Here is a 9,185-nt window from a genome sequence, read left to right as displayed (position 1 = left end):
TACGGTACTGATGGCAGCCCCGGTATGACCTAGAGCGGCTCAAGCAACCGGATGTCGCAGCTGTATACGCGCAGCATCTCGAGGCTGCATTACCGGAAGAGGGTGAGCTGGATAAAGCCCCTCTTGAGGACTGCTGGAGAACAGTGAAGTCAGTCATCAACAATGCAGCTGAGAGCAACGTCGGGTACGTGGTATGGAGTCGACGGAACGATTGGTTCGACGAGGAATACAGGCAGATTCTGGAGGAGAAGAACGCAACGCGGGCGGTCATGCTGCAGCAAGGGACCCGGCTGAACGTGGAGCGTTATAGACGGAAAAGGCAACAGCAGGTCCACCTCTTTCGGGAGAAAAATCGCCGTCTGGAAGAGACGGAGTGTGAGAAGATGGAACAGCTGTGCCGGTTTCAAGAAACACGAGTTGAGATGTGCAGGTATAAGGATGGGAGCATTTTGACGGACGAGCGTGAGGTGATCGAAAGGTGGAAGCAGCACTTCGACGAACATCTGAATGTCGCTGAGAGTACAGGCAATAAAGGTCGGGACAACGGAGGAAATGCCTTCGTCGGTACTGCGGAGGATGGAAACCAACCAGCCCCCACTTTGAAGGAGGTTAGGGATGCCATTCACCAGCTCAAAAACAGTAAATCTGCTGGTAATAATGGTATCGGAGCTGAACTCATAAAGATGGGCCCGGAGAGGCTGGCCATTTGTCTGCATCGGCTGATAGGCACAATCTGGGAAACAGAACAGCTACCGGGGGAGTGGAAGGAAGGGGTAATATGCCCCATCTACAAGAAAGTGACACATTAGATTGTAAGAACTTTCGAGAATTCTAAATGGGACCTACAGAGTACTATCCCAGATCATATTCTGTCGTCTGTCACCTGTAGTAAACGAGTTTGTGGGAAATTATTAAGCCGGCTTCGTTGACGGCCGATCGACAACGGACCAGATCTTTACTGTACGGCAAATCCTCCAAAAATGTCGTGAATACCAGGTCCCAACGCATCACTTTTGTATCGATTTCAAGGCGGCATACGATAGTATCGACCGCGTAGAGCTATGGACGAGAACAGCTTTCCCGGGAAGCTCACGAGACTGATAAGAGCGACGATGGAGGGTGTGCAAAATTGTGTTAAGGTTTCAGGCGAACATTCCAGTTCGTTTTGATCCCGCCGGGGACTACGACAAGGTGATGGACTTTCGTGCCTGTTGTTCAATATTGTGCTAGAAGGTGTTATGTGAAGAGCCGGACTCAACAGTCAATTTGTTTGCTTCGCGGATGATATGGACATTGTCAGCAGAACATTTGAAAAGGTGGCAGACCTGTACACCCGCCTGAAACGCGAGGCAGCAAAAGTTGGACTAGTGGTGAATGCGACCAAGACAAAGTACACACACTTAAATTATTTTACGGATTCCTGTGAAATCTCAACAGCTGAACAGTTCGGTGAAATAAACTAATGGAGTACGGTAAATTTTTACAGTATTCGGTAAAAAATCACCGTAATCCGTTAAATTCCGACGAAATACGGTGTTTTATTTCACCGAACTGTTCAGCTGGTGAGATTACGGTGAAATTCACCGTAGTGTGTTTAGTGTGCATGCTAGCTGGTGGGGCCGAGCGCGACAAGGCTCGCCTAGGTAGCAGTGTTACGATAGACGGGGATACGTTCGAGGTGGTCGACGAGTTCGTCTAGCTTGGATCCTTGCTGACGGCTGACAATAACGTTAGCCGTGAAATATGGAGGCGCATCATCAGTGAAAGTCGGGCCTACTATGGCCTCCACAAGAAGCTGCGGTCAAAACAGATTCATACCCGCACCATATGTACCATGTACAAAACGCTCATAAGACCGGTTGTCCTCTACGGACAAGAAACGTGGACGATGCTCGAGGAGGACATGCTAACACTTGGTGTATTCGAACGTCGGGTGCTTAGGATGATCTTTGGCGGTGTGCAGGAGAAAGTGTGGTGGCGAAGGATGAACCACGATCTCGCTCAACTCTACAGCAAACCCAGTTTCTATATGGTGTCCAAAGCTGGAAGGATACGATGGGCAGGGCATGTTGCAAGAATGCCGCAACCCTGCAAAGATGGTGTTCGCATCGGATCCGGACGGTATAAGATAGTTCTTTCAAAGATTTCTTTATGAATTTCATTGAAAATTCCTTCAGATTATTTCATCCATAGATTGTTAAAGACATTCTACCAAAAGTTTCTGAAATTTTTCATTCAGGGAATTTTCGAGCATTTTGTCTAGACATATATTATACATTTTGTTTCCCGTTAGGTTTAAATTCAACGACCATTAAAGTTATGCAAGAACTCTTTTGAATATAAGCCTTCAGTTCTACAAGTGTATCTATGTGATATCTATGCAGACTCACTTAACTATATTCTACCAAGATTTACAACTTATTTTCAAGTATACCCATGAGCTATTGAGAATAGCTCATCAGATTTACAAGCGTTATAAGTGAACGTTCGGAGCATTGCGAACAATTATTACACCTATTTAGTCAGATATAGCTGAGTACTACCAAGTGTTGAGTTCAACGACTATTTGAAGTTATTCAATAGCTCCTTGAATGATTGGTCCAAAAATCTACGGGAAAAAAATCTTATGACCAAAATTGTTATCCCTATTTGCTCATGAAATTATATTCTGACAAGTTTCAAGGTCAACTAGTAGTTCATGTTATACAAGAACTCTTTCAGTTTAAGCCTACCGAATCACAAGCCTAACCAATGATCATTCGAAAATGTATAAACAAAGGTTTTTATACAAATACTGTTTAACCAGTCGTTCCACCTGGTCAACGACCATGGCAAAACGACTGGTTCGATGAAGAGTGCTAGAGACTGACAGACATGAAGAATGTCGCCAGAAGCCTTTTTCTTGTGAAAGGTACCCGTCAGAACAGAGAGCGGTACAGGGCAGCGAGAGCCAAAGAAATGCGAATCCACCGCCGAAAGAAAAGGCATCACGAAGAAAGTGTGGTAGCTGAAGCACAAGAAAGCATGAACCGGAATGATATGCGGAAATTCTATGCAACGGTCAACGGTCAACGAGCTGAAGAACTGTAAGGCTGCTGGGAAGGACGAGATCCCGGTCGAGCTTCTCAACTCAACGAAGATGGAACTCTACAATACGCCCGGCAATGGCGTGACGCTATGTTGTGGCCAACAAGGTATCAAGGTAGGTAAATTAGCATAAACATTCTCCAAAAAATATTTAGCTTCCAAGATTTTAAAAATATGAATAATTCTTTAACATATATTTAAATCTATCACCTATTGATAACATCCATTCCCAATTTTTAATAATGTTATGATATTATGCAGTATTGAAACTTAGAAAAAAAAAACAGAAAGTTCTGTTCTACAAGAGAAACTTTGAAAATGAAGTCATGCTCTAGAGGAAACTTTTATCTTACTATGTTATTAGTGGAACTTGATATCTCAATGGGTCATGCACCCAGAAAGTTCGGGAACCTCTGATCTTTAAACAAACTCATAAAATCGAATCGGTTGAATTAAATTCCTTTACGTGGAATAATTTTGAAATCTTGAAAAATTGTAAATTCGAGGAACCTTGAATGATCCAATTATTGAAACATTTTTCAGATCAAAGAAAACAAATCCCACCGCAAATCATCAATCTGCATCAGTTGAAGCTTTATTTTTCAGTAATCAAATTAATTGGCAAACAATGCTTCCATTCGGAATGAATTAATTGAAATCACAAAGTCAAATCGGTACATCATCATATCCAGTAACGGTGCATTAATTTGTTTTATTCCCGGAATCACTCACTTTTTTCCTCATCTGTATTGAAATGAGAGATTTCTGCATAATTAAATTATATTAGAAACGTGACGGGATCACCACTCTAGCTATTTGTGACCTCATCCAAAATAACATATGCCAACGCTTACCCTTAGTTTGGTTTTCCATACCATCACGTATGAAGTTTCGACCAAATTATGAGTTTGGTTAAGTTGCATTTTGGATTTTGATCCTTTAAATAATAAACCGGAATGACAGAGAATGAGATTTAATTCGAAAAGGTTGAGCTAATTTATGCAGATAGACGATGCCGGTAGATCTGCTGCTGATTTTGGGAAATGGAATGTTTGCGTCCTTGCTTTCGTTCTTTATTTGGGTGGAACGGTGACCAAGAAAAGAAGGAACTTTGAACAAAAACAGTAAATTAAGTAAGTCTTGAGTCTTTTTGTGATAGCTATGAAATATTTAGAAATAACTTTTTGATTTATTTTTGAAAACCCATATAGTTTATTTTGAAATTTTTAACAAGATGAATTTTAGCACATTAAATTTAACTTATTTTTCATCTCATTTTCTTAGAACTTTAATTTCAAGATGTAGTTTTGATTGAATTTTAATTTCATCACAAATATAATATGTTGATAGCTAAAAATTCTCTTAAACCATCTGCAATCCAGTGGAATAATTCAGAGAGCAAACAATATTGCTATGTTTGAGAAATCACATGAGCATCAAAATTGGAGGCACTGCAGTAGTTTACTTTTCATTTGTTCGCGTTTATTTAACTTGACTGAAAATTCATATCACTTGCTGCCTGACCAATTCGTTCGATGGAAGCCTGCAAAGTTATTGGAATCCAGTGCAAATGTTGCTTTGGTTGCTGCCGTAGTGAGGATGCAGTTGGACTTTTATTGATGGATTTAAATTTGAGAGTTTTCTAGACTGATCCATTTCAGTATCCAAATACCGGTGTGCCTCAAAGAATTAGTGATTTTAAATGCCACTGTTCGGAACATGTGTGTATTTGGAATTTTAAAAACGATATTGCAGTATTGGGTGAATCTTGTTCCGAATTTTGATCGAATCCTGTTCAGGTTCCTTTACATATTCTGTTCGGGATTTTCTGGAGAATCCTTTTCAAAATTCTTGATAAATCTAGTTCAGAATGCTAAACGAATCCTGGTCAAGGTTTTGAAAGAATCCTGGTAGGAATTCTAAACGAATTCTGGTCAGGAATTTAAACTAAACCTGGTCAGGATTTTGAACAACCCCTGATCAGGATTCTGAACGAATCCTGGACAGGAATTTGAACAAATCCTTGACAGGAATCTGAGCGCATTCTGGACAGGAGAACGAATCCTGGTCAGGAATTCAGAATTATGAACGTATTCTGGTCAGAATTCTGAACGAATTCTGTTCAGGGTTTTAAACGAATCCTGGTCAGGATTCTGAACAAACCTTGGTTAGGATTCTTAACGAATCCTGGACAAGAGAACGAATTCTATACAGGAATTTGAATGAATCCTAGTCAAGGATTCTGAACGAATCCTGTACATTTGAACAAATCCGGGTCAGGACTCTGAGAGAATTCTCCCAGGATTCTTAACGAATCCTGGCTAGGATTTTTGACGAATCCTGTTCAAAATCCTGAACGAATCCTGTGGGAAATGGATTCGTTCAGAATCCTGACCAGGATTTGATCAGTGTTCTTCAAAAATCCTGACCAGGATTCTGAACGATTCCTGGTCAGGATTTTCAATGAATCTTGGTCAGGACTCAAATACGTAATAAACCAACTAAAAGACAAAAACTCAATTTCTTGAAAATTTTAATTCACTGGATCGTTCTATTTTATTCAATTATCCTGATAAATTTGGTAATCAACTGGACTGCAGTGCTCCATCTGCAGCTTATCGTTGTATTTATTTTTGCCAACCGCTTGCTGCTCCGGCACTTTTTGTGCATTAAAAGCAACCCATTTTGTTGACCCAAGATCAACGCACCCTACCACGGACCAGATTGGCCATCAAGCGCATTATGATACGAAATCACCCCTTTTCCAGAAGTTGGTACATTGGCATTCCATCGTAAAATTTAACTCCCTTCAAGATTGATGATCAGAACAGAGCGATAAGACTTTTCCATCGAGAAAATTTACCCCAATTTAGGGGAAATTGCACGCATTCCAATCGATTCAATATGGGGAATCGGTGTCAACGATACCACTTACCTAGCTCAACAACCGTAACCAAACTGCGGTGCTCTCTTCCAACCGATTGATGCTCCAGAGTAACGGTAATGAAACTTTAATGTTTTGGGTGATGGCAATACTGGGTATGGGAATATTACCTCACCAAAACATCCATGGCAGCGAAGCGGATCAGCGTAGGGTGAGATGGTTCAAAATAACGACTTGAACTCAATCATATTTGGCAGAGAAATGGTAAAGTTTTACAAGAAATTTTACAATTTTATTCAATTTGGTGAATCGGCGAAAGGGAGGATCGATGAAAAGAAATATCAATTGAACCTTTGGAGGAACGGTTGATGGGTTACAATAGGATAATATTGATGTACCATAATCCGGGGTAGCGTTGATCAGGTTATTAAATATTTCTAGAAAAAATCACTCAAATTTGCAAATTGCAGCATTTTATGTTTTTGAAATAAGTACTGGCATCAATAACTCATGACTGTGAACTATGGTTTGTTTTGTAGAAGGTTTGGGCATGTTTAAAAAATGATTCAATCGATTTTTTACAACCGCTTTTAAAAGGTTTAATTGATCTCCCGCGTAAACAATGTTCGGTAATATTTGCTATACCGTTACAAACTGAACTCGTGGATCCTGATGCCGAAAGTGAAGGCTAAACTCTTACAAGACTACTTATTTTAAATTTTAAAACACATCGTGTTATAATCTTCCATCTGGTCTGGGACTCCTCTAAGGATTCCTCCAGGAATATCTCTACAGGGATTTATGCAGAGATGTCTTCAAGGCTTTCTCCAAGTTACAGTACGACGATTCATCCAAGGACTACTCCAGATATTTATTCAACGATTACTTCAGTTATTTCTCCAGAATATCCTGCGGCAGTCTTCTCAAGATTCTTCTAGGAATTATTCCTGAAATTTCCTTCGGGATCGCTCCTGAAATTCCCCTGGAGGAAAAAGTCAAAGAATTCGTCAAGTAAATAATTTCATAATTTCCTATAGGGACTCCTTAAAAGACTCCTTTAAGAATTTTTTCGATAATCTTCCAGGGATTCCCCTTCAAAAATCTCCAGAGATTCGTTATGGGCCTCCAAAAACTCCGGGAAATTTTTCGAAAATTCCTCTAGAAATTCCTACAGAGATTCGTCCATGAATTCGTACAGGAATTGCATCACAACTAATAAGACTTCATCAAGAATTTCATCTGCGTTTTTTTTTAAAGATTCCTCTAGGAACTCCTTTCCTAAAGAAGTTTTAAAAAATCCTTGATAAGTTCCAGAAAAAATTTCCAATCCTCGGAGAAACCTTGTTCTTTAAAAAAAAAATACGCGTACGAGTAAATACTTTTTTTGCAGAGACTTCCCTAAAATAATCCCTGAAGTTATTCTTAGGATAATTTATGATAAATAGGGGAACATCTGAGGGAATTTCAAGAAGAACTCTAGGAGGAATCCTCGTAGGATTTATTGGAGGCCCAGAACGAATCCTTGCAGCGATCTGGGGAAGAATCCCGGAAGATATCTCTGGAATAATTCCTGGAAAAATCTTGAGAGGACTACTTGGGCATATCTTTGTATGTTTCCGTCGAGGAATCCTCGGAAAAAATTCTGAAGGAATCACTAGAGAAATACTCATCCATCATTTATTTATTAACATCTAAACAGATAACACTGAATCAACAATTTAACGCCACAATACTTGGTTCGTGGCTGCATTTCTCCATCTTCGGTTCTGCCCCACGCTCGCCAAATCCATACGCACTTGATCCGCCCACCTAGCTCGCTGCGCACCACGCCTTCTTGTACCAACCAGATCCGAAGCGAACACCATTTTTGTATGGTTGCTGTCCGGCATTCTTGCTACATGCCCTGCCCATCGTATCCTTCCAGCTTTGGCCACCTTCTGGATACTGGGTTCGCCGTAGAGTTGGACGAGCTCGTGGTTCATCCTTTGCCGCCACACACCGTTTCATGCACACCGCCAAAGATCGTTCTAAGCACCCGACGTTCGATGACTCTAAGTGCTTGCAGGTCCTCCTCGAGCATCGTCCACGTTCCATGCCCATAGAGGACTACCGGCCTTATGAGCGTTTTGTACATGGTACATTTGGTGCGGGCGTGAATCTCTCTTGACCGCAGCTTCTTATAGCCACTGGTTTCATGATAAGAAAGATATGGGAGATTGGAATTTCAAACTTTTTCAAATCTTGAACCGGAGGCATATTATATGAATGGGGCATATTTCCCCTTCCTTCCACTCCTCCGTTAACTGTTCTGTTTCCCAGATTGTGCCTATCAGCCGGTGCAAATGAATGGCCTCTCCGGGCCAGCTCCGGAGTTCAGCTCCGATACCATCCTTCCTTACTTACTTACTTATTTGGATTTACATCAATTATCTTTATAAAGACTCGCCAACAATTATTCGCCAATTCACTCGGTTCATGGCCGCTTCTCTTCATCCTCGACTGTGACCCACGCTCTCCAGGTCCTGGTGCACCTGGTCAATCCACTTAGCTCGCTGCGCTCCATGCCTTCTTGTTCCGACTGGATTCGTAGTGAACACCATCTTTACAGGGTTGTTGTCCGGCATTCTTGCAACATGCCCTGCCCAGCGTATCCTTCCAGCTTTAGCTACCTTCACGATACTGGGTTCGCCGTAGAGTTGAGCGAGCTCGTGGTTCATCCTTCGCCGCCACACGCCGTTCTCCTGTACGCCGCCGAAGATCGCCCTTAGCACTCGGCGTTCGAAAACCCCAAGAGCTTGCAAGTCCTCCTCGAGCATAGTCCACGCCTCATGCCCATAGAGGACTACCGGTCTTATGAGCGTTTTGTACATCGTACATTTGGTGCGAAGGTGAATCTTTCTTGACCGCAGTTTCTTGTGGAGCTCATAATAGGCACGACTTCCGCTGATGATGCGCCTTCGTATTTCCCGACCAACATTGTTGTCAGCCGTCAACAAGGATCCGAGGTGGACAAACTCGTTCACCACCTCGAAGGTATCTTCGTCTATCGTAACACTGCTTCCTAGGCGGGCTCTGCCGCGCTCAGTTCCGCCAACCAGCATGTACTTTGTTTTCGACGCATTCACCATTAGCCCGACTCTTGGTGCTTCGCGTTTTAGGCGGGTGAACAAATCTGCCACCGTTTCAAATTTTCTCCCAATAATATCCATGTCGT

The sequence above is a fragment of the Aedes aegypti genome, chromosome 2, assembly GCF_002204515.2.
Source record: "Aedes aegypti strain LVP_AGWG chromosome 2, AaegL5.0 Primary Assembly, whole genome shotgun sequence".
NCBI classification, from domain to species: Eukaryota; Metazoa; Arthropoda; class Insecta; order Diptera; family Culicidae; genus Aedes; species Aedes aegypti.
Note: the sequence above shows the minus strand (reverse complement) of the source record.